Genomic DNA, 16,024 nt, shown 5'->3' with positions numbered 1-16,024 from the left:
AGTAGCCTCTACTTCAGTAGTGACTGCCACTGTCCTGGAGCTGTGTCCAGGGCTGTGCCTGGGGCCAGACCATGCTCCCCACTCAGCCTGGTGAGAGATCCTTCCTACTGACTTTTGCAGCTATCTTTAGCACTTGTTGGTTGAGAAGTATGCAAACCAAAGCACCCACCAGTGATTCAGTCCCCTAAGACCTACTCAAACTCCATCCACAAACAGCTCACACGGAACTACATTACACTCTCAATCTGGTGCAATAGACTCTTCCTGTCGACCTTGTAGATTATCTTGGATTAGAAATTTTCTTCAGTTTGTCATTTTGTGGCTTCTGCTCATCTAGAATTTGTTTAGAATCATTTTTACATATTTTTGAGGAGTTCAGGGGGAAAGCTCTAGCAGGGCCCTGATTCTTCTCCACCATCTTGGCTCAAACCCCTAAAAACAATTTAAACATTAATTTTTAAAACTGTGGGTTGCAAATTCTCTACCTTCTTCCCTCCACACATCCTCTCACTCAGAAGGTAAGCAATTCAATATAGGTCATACATGCTAAACCTCTCCTTAACAATCATGTTTTGAAAGAAACATAGACATGGAAAAAATCAAGAAAAATAAAGTTAGTAAAAGTATGCTCCAATCTTTATTCAAAAGCCATCAGTCGTTCCTCTGGTGATGGACAGCATTTCTTATAAGTCCTGCAGGATTATCTTGGATTGTTGTATTGCCAAGAAAAGTTGTCATTCACAGCTATCATCTTATACTATTGCTATTACTTTGTACAAAGTACATTTCACTTTGCATCAGTCCATGCAAGTCTATCCAGGTTTCTCTGAGAGCATACTGCTCATCATTTCTTAGAGTGCAACAGTATTCCATCATAATCACATTTCACATCTTCTTCAGGCATTCCACAATTAAGGGGCATACCCTCAACTTCCTACTCTCCAAGCACAGTAAATAGCTGCTATAGATATCTTTATACATATAGATTCTTGGAGTTTCAGTTTTCTTTATTCTTTTCAGATAGAGATCTAGTAGTGCTATTACTAGGTCAATGGGTAGGAATGGCTTATGCCCTTTGGTTATGGTTCCAAATTGCTCCACAGAATGGTTGAATCAGTTCACAACTCCTCCAACAATGCATTAAATTCTCAGTTGTTCTGTATCCCCTCCAACATTTGTAGTTTAACTTTTCTTTTTTCTTAGCCAATCTAATAGGTATGAAGTAATACCTCAGAATTGTTTTAATTTGCATTTTTCCAATCAATAGTGAGTTAGAGTCTTTTTTCTTCCATATGGCTATAGATGGTTGTAATATCTTCCTTTGAAAATTGTCTATTCTCATCTTTTGACCATTTATCAATAGAGGAATGGTTTGTATTCTTATAAATTTAACTCAGTTCTCTAAATGTTTGAGAAATCATATCTTTATCAAAGAAACTCACTATTTTTTCACAGTTATTATTGCTAACCGTATTTCCCCCCATTCTATTACTCCTCCTCTCATTTATTCTATTCTCTCTCCTTTTACCCTGACACTCCTCAAAAATGTTTTGCTTCTGACTTCTCCCTCTACCAATTTGCCCTTCTTTGTATCACCACAGCTCTTCTTTTATGCCCTTCCCCTCCTACTGGTTCTCGAATATCAAGGCAATTTTCCTTTATAATTCCTTGAAAGATTATGTCTTCTCTCTCTCTGTCTCTCTGTCTCTCTCTTTCTCTCTCTCTTGTCTCTCTCTTCTCTCTCCCATAGCTTTCAGGTAACCAAATATTTTTTAAACTTCTCTTCTGGATCTGTTTTCCAGGACAGTTGTTTTTCCAATGAGATATTTCACATTGTCTTCTAATATTTTTTATTCTTTCAGTGTTGCTATTTTGTTTCTTAATTTCTTATAAAGTTAATAATTTCCATTTTCTCTATTCTAAATTTTAAGAATCATTTTGTTCAGTGAAATTTTCTCTCTTATTTTCAATTTGGCCAGTTTTATTTTTTAAAGCATTCTTCTCCTCATTTTCTCACTTTCACATTTCCCTGGCTACCTCATTTTGGGCTTTGTTCTTTTCCTATTATACTCATAGAGCATAGCACTTTCTCTGATGTTAGCATACTATGCTAAATGGTGCTGTGCCAGCGTGCACCGTGTCACACAATCAATTCCAATATTCTTAAGAGTCCTATTTTTTGAAAATAATCATCCATATCATTTAGATTGTTGAATTTATGGGCATCAAGCTGGGCAAAGTAATTTCTAATTATTGTTTTAATTTCCTCCCCCTTAGAGGTTAGTTCACCCTTTGCATTTTTGATGTTGATAATTTGGTGTTATTCTTTCATTTTTTTTAATGAAATTGACCAAAGGTCTGTCAATTTTATTGGTTTTTCCATAAAACCAAATCTTAGTTTTATTTATTAGTTCAAAAGTTTTCTTAATTTCAATTTTATTCATCTCTCCTTTGGTTTTGAGTATTTCTACTTTGGTATCTACTTGGTGATTTTCAATTTTTTAATTTTTCTAACTTTTTTTAACTGGGTGCCCAATTCATTGGTTTCCTCTTTTTTCTTGTTTAATTCATGGAGACATTCAAAGATGTAAAACTTCCCCTAAGAACTGCTTTTAAAATGTTCAGTAAGATTTGGTAGGTTACCTCATTACTGTCATTCTCTTGAAAGAAATTGTTGATTGTTTTTATAGTTTGTTGTGTAATCCACTCATTACTTAGGATTAGATTGTTTAGTTTCCTACTAATATTTGCTTTACTTTCCATGACATTTGAGTACATATAATTTTTTGCACTATGATTTGAGAAGAATGAATGGATTACCTGTGACTTTCTGCACTGGATTGTGAGGTTTCTGTGGCATAAAACATGGTCAATTTTTGTATATGTGTCAGGTACCATTGAGAAGAAGGTATATTCCTTTCAATGCCCATTCAATTTTCTCCAGAGATCTATCATATCTCCCTTATCCAGAGTTTAATTCACCTCCTTAACTTATGTGTTGTTTATTTTGAGGTTTCAATTATCAAGTTCAGAGAGGGGAAGGCTGAGATCCCCCTGTAGAATAGTTTTATTGCCTGTTTCTTCCTGTAACTCACTTAACTTCTCCTCTAAGAATTTGGATGCTACTATATATATATATATATATTTATATTTATATTTATATATGTATGTATATATAATATGTGTATTATTATATATATACATACATATATATACTATATATGTACACACATGTATATATATATACATATATATACACACCTATATATACATGCATACATATATATACACATACACATATATACATACATACATATACATACATATATATACACATACATATATATGTATATCTAGTAATGAAATTGCTTCCTTGTCTATGGTGCCTTTTAGCAGGATATACTTTCCTTCCTTATCTCTTTTGATTAGATCTATTTCTGCTTTTGCTTTTTCTGAGATTATTATTGCTATCCCTGCTTTTTTTTTTTACATCAGCTGAAGTGTTCTGCTCCAACCTTTTACCTTTACCCTATGTGGATGCTCCCATGTCAAATGTGTTTCTTCTAAACAACATATTGTTGGGTTATGGTTTTTAATCCATTCTGCTATCCATCTCCACTTTTTGTGAGAGTTCATCCCATTCACATTCACAGTTATGATTGCTCTCTGTGTCTTTCCCTCCATCACCTTTCCCCTCGTTTATGCTTTTAGTTTTCCTTTCTCCTTTCCACTCTGCAATAGAGTTTTGATTTTTACCCACCACCTCCCGCAGTCTTCCCTCTCTTCTTCCATCCCTCTCCATTCTTTCATCTCTCTCCCTTTTAATCCCCTTTTCCCATCCTACTTCTTCCCTCCCTTTTAGCCCCCACTCCCTTTTCTTTTCCCCTTTCCCTCCTACTGCCTCTAGAGCTAGTTGTATTTCTGTACTTTACTAAGTTTGTTGTTTTGTTCTTGAACCTAATCAGATGAGATTAATTCTCAAACAACGTTCATGTCCCTCCCCTCTTTCCCTCTACTATACAATTTTGTGTCTCCCCCTGTGATGTATTTTATCTATTTCTGACTCTTTTCACATCTCCCATTACCATCCTTTCCCATTCTTAAATCACATTTTTATCATTACATTATTTATTTTATACTACTCCCTCTATTTATGTATATCCCTTTTATATATTATAATAAATATATAATTCTCAAGATTAACAACTATCATCCTCCCTTACAGGCATGTAAACAATTTGCCCACATTTAAGAGCAACAATTTTTTCCCCTGTTTACATTTTTATGTCTCTCTTGAAATCTGGATTTGAAGATCGAATTTTCTATTGAGCTCTGGCCTTTTCATCAGGAAGGTCTGGAAATCCCTTATTTCATTAAAAGTCCATCTCCTTGTCTGAAATATTATGCTCAACTTTGCTGGGTAACTGATCCTTGGTTGTAGTCCCAGCTCCATTGTCATATGAAATATTATATTCTGATCCCTCCAATCTTTTCATGTAGAAGCTTAAAAGTCCTGTGTACAATACTATATACTGACTGTAGGTCTTCAGTATTTGAATTGTTTCTTTCTGGCTTTCTGTAGTATTTTCTCCTTCATTTGATAGTTCTGGAATTTGGCAATGATATTTCTTGGTGTTTTTAGTTTGGGATTCTTTTCAGGAGGTGAAGAGCAGATTCTTTCTATGACTATTTTGCCCTCTGGATCTAGGACTTCTGGGCAATTTTCTTGATGATTTCTTGGAAGGTATTATCTGTTTTCATCATGGCTTTCTGGTAGGCCAGTAATCCTTAGATTTTGTCTCCTGGATCTATTTTCCATATCAATTGTTTTTCCACTGAGACGTTTTACATTTTCTTCTAACTTTTCATTCTTTAGATTCTGTTTGACTGATACTTGATGTCTCATGGAGTCATTACCTTCTACTTACTTGATTCTAATTTTTATTAAATTGTTTTCTTCAGTTAACTTTTGTATCTCCTTGTCCATCTGTCCAATTGTTCCTTTTAAGGAGTTGTTTTCTCCACTTAGGTTTTGTACTTCCTTTTCCATTTGTCCTATCTTTCTTTTAGATTCTTCTGTGATTTCCATTATCATATGTTTAAAATCATTGGCCAGTTATTTTTTTTTGCATTTATTTAATTTAACTTTTAAAATCCTTCTTCTGCTCTTCCAAGAATGGTCTTTTGGTGTCAGACCAGTTCATATTCCCTTCTGAAGTTTCAAATGGGAGTACAGTCTCAATACTGACCTCTTTGGTATTTATGTTTTAGTCCTTGTCCCCATAGTAAAATTCTATGGTCTTTTCTTCTTTGCTTCTTACTCATGACGATCACCCTTTTTCTGGCTTTTAAAGTAGAACTCTGCATCTGGTGCACTGGCAGCTCTGTCCCACAGTTCTTTTGCCTAAAACTTGAAGTTTTGTGGTTGTGACCTCTGATTCTTTCAGCTAGAAGCTAAAATGCTGCAACTTACCCGGTGCTGAGTTGGCTGGTTTTGGAAAGCAGAGGCGAGGTGAAGTGTTTCTGGGTTTTCCAGTAGTTATCCTAGAGCTAGCTTTGTTAAGTGTGGGGGAGGGATGGTCTGGCCACAGAAAGTCTCCTCTGCTCAGCTAGACCATAGGTAAACTCAGTGGTTGCTGATCTTGTCTGTGCTAGTGTCTTCCTTATTCGCCTGGAGTGCTGAGACATGCATGGAGTCCTGGTGTTGGCAGTTGCAGGCTTAACCCCTCTTTGGCTCAGGATCTTCTCCTGGTTTGCTGAGGTGGGGTTGTCTGGGACAGTTCCAGTGCTGCACTTATCCCCTTCAGCCACTGTAAGAGGGACCCTTCTTAGCAATTTTCCTAGACTCATGGGTTAAGAGACTGTTTCCCCTTTTTCCTTCTCCCGTTGTTCCAGGATTTTTCCTGGGCAGATATTTTCTGGGGTGTTCAAGGTCAATGAGGGGATAGAGACCGCATTTACCGATCATTCTGCTATCTTGGCTCCAAACATGCACTTTTTTTTTTTCAAATCTAACGTTTCTAAAATTCTATTCACCTCTTTAACTTCTTTCTTAATTGTTTTATGATTAGTTTTTTCTAGTGTTGTGAATGGAAGTTTGACCACTAATATAGTTGTGCTGTTTATTTCTTCCTATAATTCACTTAATTTCTCCTTTAAGAATTTTGACAGTATACAACTTAGACCAACTGGTGTGTATATATGTTTTTTTTATTGACATCACTTCACTGTTAATGGTACCTGTGAGCAAGATGTAGTTTCCTTTTCTCTTTTAATTAAATCTATTTTTGTTTTTACTTTGTCTGAGAACTGGATTATTATCCCTGCTTTCTTTTCTTCACTTCAGCTCAAGCATAATACATTCTGCTCCAACCTTTTACCTTTTTTATGTGTATAACTATTTTTCAAATGTTTGTCTTGTAAAACACCTATTGTAAGATTCTGTTTTTAATCCAGTCTGATAGTCAATTCCTTTTTTTTATGAGAGGGTTCATCCCATGCAATTCAAAAGTTATGATTGCTCTCTATTTCCCTCCACCCTATTCCCCCTCCATTTATACTTTTCTCTCTCATTTCACCCTTTTACTCTTCATCCAAAATTTGCTTCTGACCACCTCTTCCATCAATATGTCCTCTATTTTATCAGCCTTTTGGAATATCATACTGCAAGCCTTCTGAATTTTTAATGTAGAAGTTGCTAAATTCTGTGTAATCCTGACTACGACTCTTGGGTATTTCGATTGTTTCTTTCTGGCTCCTTGCATTATTTTCTCTTTGACCTGATAATTCTGAAATTTAGCTACAATATTCTTTGGATTTTTCATTTTAAGATCTATTTCAAGAGGTGATTGATGGATATTTGGTCAGTTTTTCTTGTTAATTTCTTGAAATTGCTGCCCAGGCTCTTATTTTGATAATGACCTTGAAATAGTCTATTCATTCTTAAAACTCTCAGTTCTGAATCTATTTTCCAGGGCAGTCTCTTTTCCAATGAGGAATTTTTACACTTAGTTCTATTTCTTCATTCTTTTGATTTTGTTTGACTGATTCATGACATTTCCTTAAGTCATTAGATCCCACTTCCCCAATTGTAATTTTTAAGAAATTATTTTCTTCAGTTATTAGTTTTTGTATCCCCTCTTCCATCTGTCCAATTCTGCTGTTTAAGGTGTGTTTTTCTTCATTGGATTTTTTTCCATTTGCTCAATTCTATTTTTAAGGAATTGTTTTCTTCAGTCAATTTGTTGTGCTTCTTTTTCTAAGCTGTTCACTTTTTTCATAATTCTCCTACATAATTCTCCTTTCTTCCTCTATTTTTTCTTCTACCTATCTTACTTGATTTTAAGATCTTTTTTGAGTTCTTCCAAGAGAGTTTTGGTCTTGAGATCAATTCATATTCTCTTTTGAGACTTCTCATGTAGGCATTTTGATATTATTCACTTCAGAGTTTGTGTATTGATCTTCCCTGTTGCCTTCTATTGTCAAGACTTTTTTCTGTTTCTTATTCCTTTTTTTCAGCCCATTTCATGATTTTTAAAGTTGATCTCTACCCCTGAGACACAGGGAGAAACTTTCTCATGCTTCGTTTACTGGGGTCCAGGGACCTGTTCACTGGCTTTCCATGCTGAAATTTCAAATGTTTCAGTTTGCCCATTTCACTAGGGGTGACCTACCTTTGTCATGCCTGTTGTTACCAGAGTTCCAGGTTTTACAGTTTGCCTTCTTCACTAGGGATGAATTCACTGCTGGACTGCTGAACCAAGACAAAGGCGCCTCAGTTGCAGATTTGTGCTGCTGATAAGAACATCCTCCTGGCTTGCCCAGATATTCTCTGTGCTGTATCCCCCTTTTATCCAAGAGAGGCAGATCTTTTCTGAAGTTCTTCCAAGTTATCTTATGCTGAAAAATAGTTTCACTCCATCTTTTTGTAGGTTTTCTAGCTAAAGAATCTATTTACAGGCTTAATTACATGTTGTAACTAAGGGAAACTGGGGAGAGGTAAGGCAGTTTCCTAGCGTCTCTGTATCATCATGGCTCCACTCCCCAATACAATTAAATTAGTAGAAATTTATGGAGATTAAACAAAAATATTTGTAACAATGTTCTATGATTTCTAAAATATGTAGGAAACCAAGTGAAAGTATATGAATTAAAATTTTTAAGAGGAAGAAATCAGTTACTAATATTTATGTGAAAAATGTTCTAGATACATAATAATTAGAGAAATGCTAACTGAAGCAACTCTGAGATACCACTTCACACCCATCAGATGGGCTAAGATGACAAAAAAAAGGACAATGACAAATGTTGAAGGGAATATAAGAAAATAGGTATGTAAATACCTTATTACTGAGCTAGGTGCAAATAAATCCAATAATTTGGGAAAGCAATTTGGATCTATGCTCAGAAGTCTTATGTTCTTTTTCAGCAAATTCAATCATATCTGCCTCATTGTGATCCCATTTGGGACTTTCTTATTAAAGATACTCTAGTGCTTTGGCATTCCTTTCTCCAGGTCATTTTATAAATCAGAAAACTAAGGGAAACAGGGTTAAGAGCCTTGTCCAGCTAATAAATTGTCTGAGACCAATTTAAATTCAGGTCTTTCTGATTCCAAGCCTGAAGTTCTATCCACTGTGCTACCTAGTTTTTCCATGCCCACAAAGTTATTAATCCGTAAAAAAATTTTGATATAGCAATACCACTAGTAGATATATGTTGAAAAGAGATCAAGGAAAAATGGAAAAGGTTTATATGTGGGGAAAACATATTTACAGTAGCAAAACATTGGAAACTTAAGGCATGTCCATTGATTGAGGAATGACAAAACATGTTATGGTACATGATTTTGATGTAATATTATTTTGCTGTAATAAATGATGAAGGACCTTGCCCCCAAGATAGCACCAAAGGGAAAGAAGGAAACCATTGCCCCCTACCTACCCAAGATAGAAGCCAAGTCCAAGGCCCCGAAGGCCAAGAAGGAGGCATTGAAGAGTGTCCACAGCCACAAAAAGGAGATTTGAACATCACCCACCTTCTGGAGACTCGAGACACTAAGAGGAGGCAGCCTAAACTCAGAAAAGTGACCCTTGGAGAAACAACTTGATAATTATGCCATCATTTAGTTTCCCTTGACCACTGAGTCTGCTTTGAAGAAGATTGAGGACAACAACATGTTAGTCTTCATTGTGGGCATCAGAGGTAAGGTAACTGCATGATATCAATGTAGCAAAGGTCAACACACTGATCCAGTCTGAGGGAGACAAGAAGGTCTACATCTGGCTTGCTCCAGACTATGATGCTTTAGACATTGCCAACAAAATTGGAATCATATAAACTGTGTCCACCTGTACCACTCTACCTAAAATAAAAATTTTCCAGGAAATAAAAAAGAAATGAGAAAGGAGCTTTTTTTTTTCCTTTTGGGGAGGGAGGGGCAATAGACATGAAAACAGGCATGCTTTTATGAAGCATAGCAAAATGAAGTAAACCAAATAAGAATAATTATTTATATAACAATAATATTTTGAGGATGAATAACTCTCAAGGTCTGTAGTTTTGATCAATAAAATGATCAACCACAATTCTGAAGGACTCATGATGAAACATACTATCTACTTCTGGAGAGAGAACTGATGGACTCAGAATGCATATTGAAGCATATTTTCTCCATTTCTTTTTTTTTTTCTTGGAACATGACTGATGCAAATCTATACCTATATCTATGTAGGTATGTATGTATCTACCTATTTGTATATATATATCGGCATTTTTTCTTGCTTTCTCATTAGAGGAGAGAATTTAGAACTGAAAATAAAACTTAATAAAGTTCGTATTTAAAAGTATTCAGTTGATTCTCCTAAGATTTGTAGTAGTTAGGTGTTGTTATAATCTCTATTTTATAGTTTAGAAAACTGAAACAGGCAGAAGTTTAGTGACTTGTTCAGTGTTACACAACCAGATTTGAATTCAGTTATTTCTGTCTATAGAATCTTACCCACTAAGCCATTTAATTTAATATCAAAGAAAGCGTCTCACGTAAATTTTGTGTTTTAAGAGGGTGGATTTCAAAGGGCTTATTAAAAAATGGTTTATAATTAGTATTTATACAAAAAAGTTGATGCAAGAAGGATAGGGATATTTATTTGCATTGCCTAGCATGAAAAGTTTGTCCAGTATATAGGGTCTAGGAGAAGTGTACTCAGGAATAGAGTATATATAATGAGGAAGATAAGTACAAGCTCCTGAAAGACTTTCTGTTGTAGTCTCCAAAATATTTTCAATTCGGTACAATGGTGTTTTATGCTGGGCTCCTTGTAGAGCAGCAACTCTTCTTTTCTTTATCTTATCCAGTCTGTCCTTGGTCCCTAAAACAGAGTTGTTCCAAGAATAGTAGGAAGAGTGGAATGTTTATTTAAAATTATCAATCCTCCTATCATCTGGTGTTCATGAGATTGTTCTCTGGGAAATGAAAAGGGGTAGTAGGTTAAGATTCTTATCTCTCACAAGCTAGAATTTTTTTTAGGAAATCGACTCAAAATGTTCTAGCCTAGAGCAGCACTTGCTCAAATCACTCAGTTTCTAACAACCTTAGATTGTATAGATTACTCAAAGGTCATGTCCAACTTTTCTCAGTCTTTTTGATAACCCTTCCTATGCAATGTCACTCTAATCCATTCAATTACTTTTAAAGTTATCTAAACTGAATAAAAACTTTTTCAAACATTATGGAAAGTTTACGACAGATTGATCCAGTAGGGAATTATTATCTCGTGTTTTAGGTACCAGAGTACAGTATATTAAAACTTGCTTTAAGTGAGGTGAAAATAATGTATAGGCTGACTGTTATCTTTATAACCAAATTTAAAAAAAAACAGTCTTTTAAGTATTTGAATATTACATAAGCTAAAAGGAAATGAATAAAACAGAATAAATATGAATGAATATAAAGAATTCATAGCCCTAGAGGAAATATAAGGAAAACAAAAATTCAGAAAGAACTGAATATGGTGAGGATAAAAACTGAAAAGGAATGTTGGATTGTTTTCAAGGTGGCAATGTTGGGGAAAGATGGGGAGAAGTAGAACAATTGACGAGAGTGGATTAGACAATGATAATGGACAAATATTGAAGTAGTACTATTCAAATCTTTTATAACTTGAGAAATAATATAGTAGAAGAGAGTTCAATGAACCTAAAGTTCTTAATTACTGAAGAAAGGACAGATAATTTGATGAAATTGTCAACATTCTAGCAAAAATTACACTTAGAAAAATAGCTAATGATATATCCAAAGAAAGTTATAATACCAAATATGCAAATGGCTCATATTTTAAAAGTCACATCATACTCAAATTATAAGAGAAATAAAGAAGTGACCAATTGAATCTACATATGAGGGAAGATTTCAAAACTAAACGTATGATAGAAAATGCCACAGAAAATAAAATGGATAATTTTGATTACTGAAAATTAAATCTTTTACACTAACAAGTATAGGTAAACTTAAAAAAGGAAATGTGTAAAATGAAAAAAGTTGCAAGCATTTTCTCTAAGGAAAGGCTCATATCAAGATATGTTAGAAAGTGATTTAAAGTTATTAAAATGTTAAAATGACATAAATGGGTGGTTTTCTTTTTTATTTATTTTTAACATTCTTTTAAAAAATGTTTAAGTTTCAAATTCTCTTCTTCCATGCCACTCCTCCAACAGCCATTGAGAAAGCAAACAATATGATACCCATTATGCAGGTGAAGTCATATAAAACATATTACCATATTAGTCACATTGCATAACCAAATAAACAATAAAAAGTAAGAAACCTGAAGAACGTGAAAAAATATGCCTCAATCTCCTTCATTCCCCTGGAGGTGGATAGCATGTTTTATCATGGGTATTTTGAATTTGTCTGGTATCATCAGAGTGGCTAAGTCTTTCACAGTTAATCATTAGTACAATATTGCTGTTACTGTGTTACAATGTTCCCCTGGCTCTGCTCCCTTCATTTTATATCAGTTCATATAAGCCTTCCATTTTTTTTCCTGAAACCATTCTTATAATTTCTTATAGCACAATACCATTTCTTCACAATCATATACCACAACTTGCTTGACTATTCCCTAATCAATTGACATCCACTCAATTTCCAGCCTTTTCCAACACAAAAGGGGCCACTACACATTTTTTCTATGTATGTATGTATATATGTATGTATGTATGTGTATATATATACATATACATATATATATATATATATATATATATTAGCATATTGGTACACTTCTGCTGTTGATGTGAATTGGACCAGCCATTCTCTTAAGTATTTTATAAATCAACCTCCAAAGGTTTTAAGCTGTTCATTCATTTTGATCTTGCTATATCAGTAGTAGCAACAGTGAATAGAGTACCAGGGGTCAGGAATATTCATCTTCCTGAGTTGAAATCAGGATTCAGACACTGACTATCTATGTGACTCTGGGCAACTCACTTCATATTGCTTTCCTCAGTTTCCTCATGACTGAAGAAGGAAAAGAAAACCAACTCCAGTATCTTTGGAGAGCAAACTTCAAGTGGGGTCATGAAGAGTCAGATACAAGTGAAAAACAACTGAATATTAGAAACGTTTTATTGCTATCATTTTCATAGTGGCCAAAATGGTTAAATTAAAAGCGCTGGGAAGAGGGTGTCCTTTTATTTGAGAAGGGCTAAAGAAACTCTAGTATGTTTGTGTAATCAATTATTGTGTCATAAGATATGATAAAATGGAAAGCTTCAGAGTAGCAATGAACACTTCTATGACCTAATATAGAGGAAAGTGATAATAACTAAGAGAATAATTTATTTGGTATTGGTGCTGATTTTTAATAGGTATTCAGATTCTTCAGGTATATGTGGGAGAGGCAGATTACATCTAATGTAAATATAAATGAATATAGATTGTAAATCTCAGTTAACTTATTAATTATGATCAAATCTTTTGTTTGCTAAAGAGAATGATCTATAAACAGGAAAAGTTAACACAAAAGAGCTTAAGCTGGAGTGGAAATTTAAGATAAGTAAAAAGATATTAAGAGCTCACGTAGCACTCAGTAAATTTAACTCAGCAGACACTGATATATGAATAACATAGGAAAAATGTTTTTCAAACCTTAAAGAATGCCGTCCTTTTCTCTCCCTTACCTACCCTCCACAGAATTCCAATATCCTCCCTCAAATCAAAAACTATCCTAAGGAAGTAGTGTGGTTTTTGTTTGCATTTTGATAGAAATTCTGTCCTAAAAGAAACACTTTGCTGCAGTTAGTGAATTAAATTACAAGGCTTTAAAGAAGACCTGAAAGTCCCTAAGTCTTAAAAATAAATTGTCCCCAGAAGTTAAGAAATAGAAGGAAAATTATAAAGTTTGTTAACAACTTAACCTAAGAAATTGGTCCTACAAATAAGAACAGATCCGTCAATATTTCTAGTATCTTTGTAATCAGTGACTGTGGGAAAAGCACAATCGCAATCCAGACACAATCAATATTTCACTTGTGAATGAAGTGTTCAGTTTTAAACTGAACAGAGTGAAGTCTGCAAGGGAAAATATATTATTTAATTTGGTGAGATAATAATGTAAAAAATGGCTACCTCCATTTGCTATTAAATATTTTGTGGAAAGATACTCAGCTGCAATCAAATAAGCACTTTGTTGTCTTCAACTTCCGTGGATTTATGAGACTCTATCCTCTAACCAATCATTTTACAAGCAATCACACACGAAATTAATCTATCTACTTTACCTTCAGTTTGCCTTTTACTTAGATATTATAAAAGCATTGATTTCCAGGCTTCTTAAATGGCCCATAATACCATGAAGATGAATGAGATGATTTTGAAAAGTTTCAGTTAGCTAGTGCACTAATTCAATCCTTCAGAATTAAGTATGTTGAGATAAAACTCATCAGCTATATTCTCCATGGTTAATCCTAAACACGAGGCTCAAATATGACCCCTTTGAAGCAAGATAAATATCTCTCAGAACAAAGAATCAGTTAATTGTTAGACTTGTGTAAAGGAAATAATAGGGAGATGCTGAGTGATAAATAACTCCAAATAAGCAACGGCTTAAGTGTTTAGTATTGAAAGAGTAGTTTAAATCCTTTTGAAATAGTCCTTATAGTATTAATAGTTCTTTAATTCTAGATTTATTTACAACTTATCCTTACATTTCAGTCTGATAAACTGGTAAAAGTGTTTGTCATTTCCTATCTAAGTTCCATTTTTTATTTGAAAAAGAAAGGATTCTTTCCTTTTTTAAAAAAAGATATTTTCAAAATTTACTTCTATAAGATTCCAAACCTCTTTCCACCCCAAGACAGTATGTAATATGTAAAGAAGAATTAGAACCAATGGGAGAATCCAGGAGAAAGAAGAGAGAGAGAGAGAGAGAGAGAGAGAGAGAGAGAGAGAGAGAGAGAGAGAGAGAGAGAGAGAGAGAGAAGCAAACAATATGCTTCCATCTGCATTCAGATTCCCTAGCTCTTTTTCTGGATGTGGATAGCATTTTCCATCACGAGTTTTTTTGGAGTTGTCTTAGATCCTTGCGTTGCTAAGAAGTAATAAGTCCATCAAAGTTAGTCATTACACATTGTGGTTGTTATTGTGTTCAATGTCTCCTCATTCTGGTGCTTTGACTCAGAATCAGTTTATGTAAGTCTTTCCAGGTTTTTTCTGAAGTCTGTGTGTTTTTCATTTCTTATAGCACAATAGTATTCCATTACATTCATGTACCACAACTTGTTCAGCCTTTCCCCAAGTGATGAGCATTCCCTCAATTTCCAATTCTTCACCACCGCAAAAAGAGTTGCTATAAATATTTTTGTTTATGTGGGGCTTTTTCCCATTTGTATGATCTCTTTGGGATACAGACCTAGAAATAACATTACTTGGTCAAAGGACATAGACATTTTTAGCCCTTTGTGCATAGTCCTAAAATACTCTCCAGAATGGTAGGAACAATTCACAATTCCACCTACAATGCATTACTTCTCCAATTTCCCTACCTCTTCTCCAACATTTATCATTTTCCTGGGAAAAAATCTGTTCCTGTTGGAAAAAGTTAAGGGCCAGAGAAGGGAACAAGAATCTATTTAGCACCCACCAAACACTTCGCAAATATTATATCACTTGAGCCCCAAGGAACCCTGGGAGATAGGTGCTGTTATTAACTCCATTTTACAGAAGAGGAGCCTGAGGCAGACAAAGGTGTCATGCAGTTCCAAGTGTCTGAGTCTGAATCTGAACGCAGGTCGTCCTGACTCCAGGCCTAGTACTCCATCCACTGTGTCACCTACCTAAGAAGGGCCATCAAAACTACTGATGTTACTGGAAAGGGCATGTCAATCCACTCCCCAATCAATGACTCCACTCACCAACTCCTTGATTTCCTGCATAAAAACTCCCCTCCCTAGGCTTTACTTCCACATACATGTCTCTCCCTAATAGTATATAAACTCCTAGATAGTAGGGACTATCTCACTGTCATATTTGCATCCCAGCACAATATTTGGCATATAGTAAATGCTTACTAAGGGGTAAGCTAGGTGGCTCAGTGGATAAGAGTGGTGGACCTGAAATCAGGAAGACTCATCTTCATCATCCAGTGTCAGACATCCGCAAGCTGTGTGACCCTGAGTAAGCCACCCAAACCCATTTGCCTCAGTTTCTTCATCTGCAAAATGAGCTAGAGAAGAAAATGGCAAATCACTCCAGTATCTTTGCCAAGAAAACTCCAAACAGGGACATAAAGGGTTGGACATGACTGAAATGACTGAACAACAACAGCAAAATTATATGTTATTTGATCCCCCAACAACCCTGGAAGGTAGGTGTTGTTTTCTTCATTTTACAGTTGAATAAACTGAGGCAACCAGAAATAAAATGACTTGCTTAAGGTCACACAGTTATCATGTATCCAAGGCCAAATTTGAACTTAGGTCTTCCCTACTCCATGCCCAGACCTCTGCTCACTACACCACCAGC

The sequence above is a fragment of the Notamacropus eugenii genome, chromosome 1 (genome assembly GCF_028372415.1).
Source record: "Notamacropus eugenii isolate mMacEug1 chromosome 1, mMacEug1.pri_v2, whole genome shotgun sequence".
NCBI classification, from domain to species: Eukaryota; Metazoa; Chordata; class Mammalia; order Diprotodontia; family Macropodidae; genus Notamacropus; species Notamacropus eugenii.
This window is presented reverse-complemented; position numbering follows the sequence as displayed.